A 10,000-nucleotide genomic window follows, 5' to 3' on the forward strand; every position below is an offset into this window, starting at 1 on the left:
GTATAAGTAAAACATAATCGGAACCAAGTAAACATCACCGCCTAAGTAGACATCTAACCCGAATGTGCCAAGTCTCAATAAGTCTAATCTGAAACCAACATCACAAGTAAAGCACCAGTTCATCACAATATAAGCCATGATGCAATGCAACGGAATAATGTATGAATGCAAATGCAATGCAATGTTATGTACACATGTACTCCGGACGGAATATCTCAACGCCTCGGTAGCGCAACCCAAGGTGACTCGCGAAGTCTATGTGCTACTCGTCCTGAATATTTTCCCAACAGACAGATGAGACTCCGAATCTTTGCTCACGGAGGATTTCCATCAACACCACCCTGGGGGACCCGCGGAGTCCACGCACTCACACAATCCACGATTCCAGGACAAACATCAGATATCGGACTCTCACATCACCCACATCCAAACCGAGCCTAGCTCATCACAGTGTTTAATCAAGATCAACAATGTATCAACAGTATATCATGAGAATGCGTGCAATGTATGTGTCAATATAAATAATCAAATCAATATCACAAGTACCAAACATGGGTACGCCAACAATATCATGAAAGAATACACAAGTCATAGATAACTCTATCCTCGTATCAACATCAACAAGTAAGGTACTACAATATCACAGTCAAGATGGAACAACATTTCCCAATATCTACTATCAACACGTGGCATCAAGCCAAAAACGATAGAACAATCAAGTCACAACACAACGGGGTGGCTAACCCCAATCACACAACAGGGCGCAACCTAAGACAATATCCAACCCAACTTCTTACCCGAAGGTTTACATGTTTTCTCCGACAATATCATCTAAATATATGCTTCGCTACATGAAGTCTCACGAAGGGTAAGCGATAACCTACCTGGATGGCCAAACAACAATACACCAGCAATCACTCCTTAGCCTTGCCCTTCCGCTGAGCCTCAAGATGAAGAAAGTCTAGGCATATTTGACCCTAGAATTTGGGAAAATGGGCCCAAAAGGTCAAAATGGAAAATTCGGGGATAAAATATCCAATTAAATACTAGGGGAAAATACATAAATACCCCCTCCCCCAACGTATACTCAGATTAATTATGACGCACCCAACCTTTGCGGGCGACCTATTACCCCCTGGCCTTATTTTTTCTGTATTTTTGTACCCTTTTCTGGCTAACGTGGCAAAAAAAATTTTGATGCCCAGTTGCACAGTGGAGAGTGTTGCACACTCTCCGCCACGTCAGCACCATGTCAGTGCCACATTGGTGCCACCTAAATTTTATTAAACAAGTATTAAAATTTTAAACAATGCCATCTTCTCCATTGTCACAACCTGGAGGGCTATCTCCATGGGTTCCATGATTATCAAATAATGCAAAGCTCAATTGTAATTCAACTTTAGCACAAACAAACAACTTCAAACAATTTTCACTAGTGTTTTTATGATCCAAATAGTAATACCCAGATGATTAAACAACAGTTAATCACAACATCCATTTTTCTTTTTCTGCTGCAATTTTCAATCTCAAGAACCCAACTTTTTTTCTGCTGAAACCCTACGCCAATCCGCCTCTTTTTCTTTTTCATAAATCCGCCTCTCAATCACATTATTCTCTTCGAATCCACAACTAATCGCAACGCCATGAAATAAACAGCCCAATTTTAACTTCCCATTATTAAAACAAGCTTTAATTACTGCTGATAAAGTAAATCCATTTGGCTCAAACCATAAATCAATCATTTCCCCTTACAATTTCAGAGAAAAAAAATGGAGCAAGTAGCAATGGAGTTCACCGAAGCAAGTAACAATAGAGGTCACAAAGTATTTTCCCATCGTATTTTACTTGCAAACCAATTTTGACTAACAAATCACCAACATACAAAAATTTCAGATTCAAAATTGGTAGCCCAACAACATTTTGACTACCCATTTCTGATTTAAGAATTCGACTACTCCATTTCAGATTAAAAAATTTCAGATTCACAATTGGTAACCCAACAACATTTTCCTCTAATTTTTCTATCATTAGAGGAAAATGTAGGATTCAATCGACAAAAATGGAGTTCCGGAAGTGAAGAAAAAGAATGAGAGTGAAGATGAGTTGCACAAAGAAAAAGAAAGTAAAAAAACTGTGAAAGAATAAATAAAAGTAACATTAGCAAAAATGAAGAAAAATGAGGGTGGCGGTGGGGTTAGGGGTGGGTGGGGAGAAATGAAGAAGAAGAAGAAGAAGATGGGTGGGGAAAATGAGGGGTGGGGTGGAATGAAGAAGAAGAAGTTGGGTGGGGAAAATGAGGGGTGGGATGGAATGAAGAAGAAGAAGAAGAAGAAGGGGGTTTAGTGACGTGGTGCCAACGTAGCGCTGACGTGGCGCTGATGTGGCGGAGAGTGTGCAACACTCTCCACTCTCCACTGTGCAACTGGGCATCAAAATTTTTTTTTGCCACATCAGCCAAAAAAGGGTACAAAAATACAAAAAAAAAAGGCCAGGGGGGTAATAGGTCGCCCGCAAAGGTTGGGTGCGTCATAATTAATCTGTGCATACATTGGGGGGTATTTATGTATTTTCCCTAAACACTAGGTGATCAAAACCTATTAACTAATTGCTAAATTAACTCAATGATTCATCCAATTTTGAAATCCAAACAAAATCCCCAATTTTGGGTGTAAACCCTAACTCTTAGATTCAAGGATTAACACTAATAATAGAAGATATATGATTTAACAACCTTAATTACATCATAATATAGCATAAACCCAATCAATTTCATCATTTAAAAGCCAAAGTAGAATATCCATTAAATCCACTTTTTATCTTCCATTACTAAGGAACTGACAAGGAAAGAGGGATTCTAAGATGATTAGGAATAAGGAATTAGTAAGGAGATTAGCAGGACTTACCACCAAGAATCTTCTAGAATAGTACGCAAGAGCTCAATTTTCATGATGGTAATAAATGATAGATTAAGGGCTTTTAATACACACTTAATGAAAATAATAGGCCTGCCACGATGCCACCATCCCGAAGTCTACTCAGACCATCGGGATGGTCAGGACAAAATGAGCTTGGCCGCTCTAGCGGCCATCCCACCACTACGGTGGTGCCACTGGGACAGTACCGGTGCCGCCCTGGCGGACACCAGGTACCAGAACTCCCAAACATTTTTCAAGTCTCAACCGAAATCCCGACCAACTCCCGCCATTTTCTCAAAAACCACCTACACATACCCATATAAAAACAAGCTACGAACGCACTAGTGGCCTCAGAATTTCCAACGGAGGTCTCATTGAACGAGTCAACCCCCGATACTTCATTTCCAACTTCCCAACCCAAGTCCCAAAATACATTCGAGTGCATTGGAAACCAAACCAGATATACACACAAGTTCTAAACGACCATCCGAACCTCTCAAAATCTACTAATTTTCAAAAAAGGTCCGCTTACCCAAATGTTAACTTTGAGTCAAGTCTTTTTCGCTTTAAGCCTAAATTTCACAAAAGGTCAGTCGAATCAAGTCTAGACACCTCAAAAAGCATGTCAATGATCCCCTCGGGTCAAAAGCGAGCTAACCAAGCTTGTAAAGGGGCGAAAGTTCCAAAAATACTATAACGACCAAATGGGTCGTTACAACTTAGTAGGCACATTTTTGTGGAGGCTAATTAGTTATCATTCTAATCCAAAAGAGTTGTCATTTTGGTTGGAAAAGTTTCAAAGGAAAGAGTACATTTCTAGCAACCCACATCTTTGGTAATGTGACAAACTTAAGTAGTATGCAGCAGCTAGCAACGTTCTATTTTAAGGAGATACTATATTTTCTTATCAATAATAAGGAAGATGAGGTTTATGATTAAAGCAAACCCATAGAACAACGTAGAGGTTTCCAAATTGGTTTCCTCCACGTGATAGCAAATCGGAGATTTCTTCAAAGAGAAGTAAGGTGGAAGAGGAATAGTTTTTGGCATATAAGGTAAGAATTCTCCTCTACTAGATATATTTGAGTTCATCCAGGTCATAGCTAAATACGGAATTAATAGCGGGAAATCGTATTTTGATGATGTTGTTGTTGTATGGACTGTTTGGTGATTTTCTGAGTTGTGTTATGGCTGGAATTTGGTGGATTGAGTATGTTTGTTATTGTTCTTAATGTTGGGAACTTGGAGGAAGTAGTAGAAATGAGGGAAATGCTGCCCGATCCGTTATAAGACAAGTTGGACACTTGATATACATGATATACCGAATGAATCCTTGGCCTAACGAAAGATTTTATCATTATTATAGGTTGTAGCGCTAGACGGGCTATGAGGTTGGATTGTCAAAGAAGCCAACAAGGTATGTGAAGGCTATCCTTTCTTTTTTTTTGGCATGTCTTTAGAGTAAGTGAGACAAAATGAAAGTTTCAATCTTGATTCTATTCATGATAACCGAGAATGTCCTTGACTTTTATTCACTCTTTGATAATAGAGCCTTTAAGTGTAATGAAAAGTTATTCCTTACACCCCCATCTACTCGGAATGAGTCGTTAGCGTACTTCACACTAATGTAATGCATATGTCGATAGTTGGAATGCAAGACTACCTTATGTTATTCCAGTAAATCCAAGTATTTGTTTTTAATGAAAGGTTGTAGATTATAAGAGAAGTATGGATGGTAGACCTCCTGACAAGGTATATAACGACCATATAGCTTCTCAAGTGTGTACGATATGTTTGCCAGGGAACTCTTATGTACTTACTAGTTATGAGGCATTAAAAGAACTAAAGGTAATAGTAGTAGTCTCTTATCCATCTTGCATATGGATTGGGTTGCACGTTTCACAACACATGTCTGAATTATGGATCGGGTTGCACATTCCACAACACTTGCATTGAATATGGATCGGGTTGCACGTTCTGCAACACTTGCATTGAATATGAATTGGGTTGTATGTTCTGCAACACTTGTATTGGGACTTGGGTCGGGGTGCATGCCGTAACACATGTTCAGATAGCGCTATAACTGTAAGTTAAATAAGACCATGATATTTCATATAGTCATGCTTGAAGTTCTACGGGTCTAATGTGATGTACGAATATATGTGTTAGACTTATGCTAGTAAGTCAGGAAGTACCAGGTTACACTCTTACCTTTCCTCCTTATGATATATCTATTGTATTATGTTTCTGCCATACATACTCAGTACATTCTTCATACTGACCGTCCTTTTTCCTGGGGGTGCTGTGTTTCATGCCATGCAGGTATAGTTAGATGGGCAAAGACAGATCGTGATAGATTACCTCCAGATCTCAGCATGGGTTGGTGAGCTCTACTTCTATTCGGAGTATTGCCGAGTCAGTATGTTGTTTATGCATTTTAGGCTACGGATATGTTGGGAGGCCCTGTCCCAACTTATATATTACAGTCCTATATTCTTAAAGGCTTTGCAGATGGAGTCATGTATACGCTTTTAGTTACGTCTTTTCAGTTGTGATGTCAGCCTTGTATGCCCTTGTAAATAAATGGATGTATTTTCTAAGTTGTTATCATAGAGATGTATGTGTAACGACCCATTTCGTCATTACTGTGAATTTTGAGAAAACCCGCAACTTCGACTCTTTAAAAATGTCTTTCGAGAAAACTCGCAACTTCGACTCTTTAAAAATGTCTTTGTTCAGTCATACATCTGGAAATTACTAAATTGATCAAACCCATCATGTGCGTTGCGTTAAAGTATTGAAATTGGGCCACCAGGCCGTTGAAACCTCCACAGTGACTAGAATGTCACTGCAGCGGTGGCGCTGTAGCGGTGGGCTTACCATCAAAGCGGTGAATGGATTGGCCAAGAAACCGCCACAACTGTTCTTATTCCACCTTAGCGGTGCCATCGGAGCGGTTCTCAGACCGCTATAGCGGTGATGTATAGTGATTTTCCCTATTTAAGAGTTCATTTCGGGATTTGACCCTATTTTCTCAAAACCCTAAAGCTCAGCCACCCCTCAAGCCTTTTTGAGAGTTCAAATTTAGATCTTCTTGGGAATGGTATTCTTCCTAACCTCTTCTAATCTCTTCTTTCACATAGCTAATTATTCCTAAGGTCTTCACCAAGAAGAAAATGAAAATGGGTGTCACTAATTCCTAGACTTAGAAGGTCAAATGGTTAGCATGTTCTTAATATGGATTTTATTGACTTAATCTCTCATGTTCATCTCCCTAGAATGGTTACTAACATAGATTCTCACCTTCTTTCTAAATCTGTAAATGGGATTTCTAAAGAATAGAGTTAATAATGGTGACTTTACCTAGTTAGCAGTCTAAATGGTTGACTTTATTCATGAACGAGGGTTAATAAATCACTCAGCCTTAATTATGAGTTAGGGAAAAGGATTATCTGGTAATAAAGGTCTAGAAATCTAGAGGTATTATGAATTCCCACCTTTCTTTACTAATCTCAACCTCTAGTAAATGCTCTAATGTTGATTCCTATTCTTGGGTCTCATGATTGTCTCAAGTTCCTTTGTGCGGGTTACAACGTGATGAACAATTGAAGATCTACGGATGTTCGTGGCACCCACTCGGCCTTGAGGTAGGTTACGGCTTTCTTTTCGGTAGACCCCGGTTAGATTTACATATTCATGTATTAGAAGAAACGAAGTATGCATGTATAGGAATTGGAGATTGGGATGGATTCTTAGGATGGTACTGTTATGCGGTTGTTTGTTTGGGCTTGTGGCCTGTAGATTTCCTACGCTCATGTGTTGGTTTCTTTGAGTATTGGTGGATTTTATGCGACTTCGAAGATTAGTTGTGCGGTACTTAGTTACAATGCCCTTAATGAGGAGTTTGCGTAGGATGTGCATAACATGTCTTGTGATGGTTACTAGTGAATCTTAATTGGTATTCTAATTAATAAAATGCACCAAAGATCGTGAATTGATCCTAGGCAGGATGTTTAGTGGTAATCTTATAAAGTAGAAAGTGTAATCATCAAGTATTGATGTTGTTAGGCAGTGAAGAAATGAGGTGATATGGTTACGTGATTTGTCCGTGTTGGTTATTGGAGACTATGGATATATCTTGTTCATGATATTGTGGTATCTTACTTGTTAACGTTTGATATGAGGAAAGTGTTCTATATGGCTTGTGTAGCCTTTTCATGATATTGTTGGCGTACCCATGCTTGGTACTTGTGATATTGATCTGACTGTTGTTAATGAGATCATGCTTACTGTTGAGCTGATTCAGATAAGTCTTGATAGTTCTTATAGTGTTGTGACTTCCATAGCATATTCATTGGAATTTATTGCATTCATTTAGCATTTATGCATTCATACATTCATACATGACGGAAATGGTTTGGAACTGATTAATGAAAGACTTTTGGTATCTATAAGAGGAAATGTTTTAAATACCCGATGGGAAATGGTTCCGGGTGATATGATATTAAATGATATGATTTGAAAGATCCTCCGTGGACAAAGATCCGAAAAGAGTGGTATATGGATCTTGCGGGTCCCCCATGGGTTGTGCTGACAAAGATCCTCTGTGTGCAAAGATCCGGAGTCTCGTTACCGTTGGGCAAAGATTTGGAACGAGTGGTACATAGACTTTGCAGGTCCCTCATGGGTTTTTATATCGAGACGTCGATACTTCCGTCCTAAGTACATGTGTACACAACCTTGCATTGCATTGCATATACATTTCATACATTATTGCATTGCATTACACGTGGCTTCTGTTGTGATATTCTTGTGATGTACTTTTGATATATGGACTCGGATTGATTCTATTGAGACTTGACACAGTTGCGTTTAGTTGCTATAACCATAGGCCATGATCTTGTATTACCTTTGTTGATTGTTCGTTGGCTTAATTGTATATCTTGGTTTCCTAAAGTTTAGGTGGATAATGAATATCAGAATGGCGGAATGAATTCCACTACTAAGATTGAATAGCATTGTAGCGGGTGTTGGGAATTCTAAGTTTAACTGGCTCGCACATACCTCATAAAAAGAGGGAGGTGTCCTAGGGAAGTACGATTGTGAATCGTACGGGGAAAGTCAAAAAAACCCGCCAACCACTTAATGGTGCTCTAAAGGATACATTTTAGAGTCGCCACTAAATTTTTAGAAAATTAGGAAAACCGATTCGAAAAGGGTTCATCTAAACTATTATTTAAAAGAAACCTAATCTACCAAAGTCTGGGTGAGGGTTCTGGTGATCCCCCGGGGAAGGTTTTAGGCACCCCGGTATTAAGGATCCGCTGAATTGCGGTTTACCTACGAGTTCTAATAGTTTACCTTATGATTATAAATTATTTTTTGACAAAAAATGCTTAAGTCTAGATTTTGAAGTAAAAGAGTGTCATTTACATGCAACAAATACATTTTCAAGAAATCGTCGAAGTATAATTTTGCTCAAAATTGAGCATGGGTGTCGGACTTGAACACATAGGCTAATACCCGAAGGCTCTTAGCCTAAGTAGGACTCTACGTAAGTCCACCCAAAAAGATTTAGAAAAAAAGGTAGTGTTTTGAAAATAGTTTTTGGCATACTATAGTATTCGTGTATAAATCGTAATATATTTAATTAAATTATCCAATTTTATACCAATTTTAGTCTATTATAAATTTTATACAAATTTTGCACAGGTTTCTTTTTTGCGAATCGGTCAAAAGCCTCAAAAACTTGATCCACGTGATCCGGTCCCAGAGAAGTTCCATAAATGTCCATTTAAGTCCACAGACTTTTCAAATCAGGCAGATTTAATCCTTTATTAGTCCAAAGCAGTCCGGTTCCCATTTTTATAGTATGAACGTTAATTAATGAATAAAAGTGTTTTAGCGACTCAAATACACAGTTTTAAACACAAGGGTTCCAAATATGAAATTTAAACCTCATATAATTATGATTTAAAGGCAAAAATGTAAAAGTTTGAGGGACTTGGGCAGACCAAGCCCAAGAGAAGGATTAACAATGCAATTTTAGATCCGACGTATGCTCCATATGTGTTTCCCGTCCATTTTGAAATTTGACTCGATCTATGGGAGTTAATGGGCCTCGTAGAAGCCCATCAACAGATTTTTTGAAAATAAAGGAGGTATACATAATTAGTGCCAATCCAGCAATTTAAAAGCTAAAATACTGCAAATTAACTCCTAATTATTATGACAAAGCCAAAAATTAAATTACAAACATATGCGCTTAGGCTAAACCCCAACCAATAATTTAGGCGATCATAAACAAACGGCTAGGAGTGACGGTTCTATAAAGAATCAGGGACCGTAAAATAGCGAGGCCAGTCCACAGGGCCCAATTACAAACTCTTCCCAAATGTTTCTAAATATTCAATTAAGTGTACGTGATATATATGTCTGTATACTCCTCCTCCCCCCCCTTCCCTTTTTTTTTAAGTATGGTGCAACAGTGGTATACCTGTTATACCCCCATGGTATACTCTTTATCTTATCGAAGCCTTCTAGGTATAAGAATAAGTATATGCCTAAGTTCCCATAGATATACTTGAATATGAGGAGCAAAACCTCCTGAAAGGGAATACCCACTCATATTCAAACTAATCTTTCTTGAAATACACTTAACTCAAGCCTCAGAACATCTGATTCAATCGAGACATAGGGGGATTATAAACTATCAAAAATTTCATCTAAGACCCCGGAAAGGCACTTGTGACTTGATAAGCGAGACGGCAGGTCATATAAGCAAAAATGAGGCGGTGTTAAGGGAATATACACGGAGAGGTGAAGACAACAAGTGTATTCAAAGACGTCAAATGCCTGAGATAGCTTCCTCAAATTGCTAGTTTTAAGTCACTGTGTCAGAAGTGGTTCAAACAATCCTCTCATATTTAGGAAATCCCAGTTGTAGTATAGAAACAAGAATTGAATACTTATGTAGGTTAGAATCATCTTCCAAGGTCTAGGAAAGCCCAGTGATTAGACGGTGAACTATTTACAGAACCTCCAAATTAAACAAACCAAGCATTAAGCTGTTTTCGGGTACTCAG

Source organism: Lycium ferocissimum, chromosome 2 (assembly GCF_029784015.1).
Source record: "Lycium ferocissimum isolate CSIRO_LF1 chromosome 2, AGI_CSIRO_Lferr_CH_V1, whole genome shotgun sequence".
NCBI lineage: Eukaryota > Viridiplantae > Streptophyta > Magnoliopsida > Solanales > Solanaceae > Lycium > Lycium ferocissimum.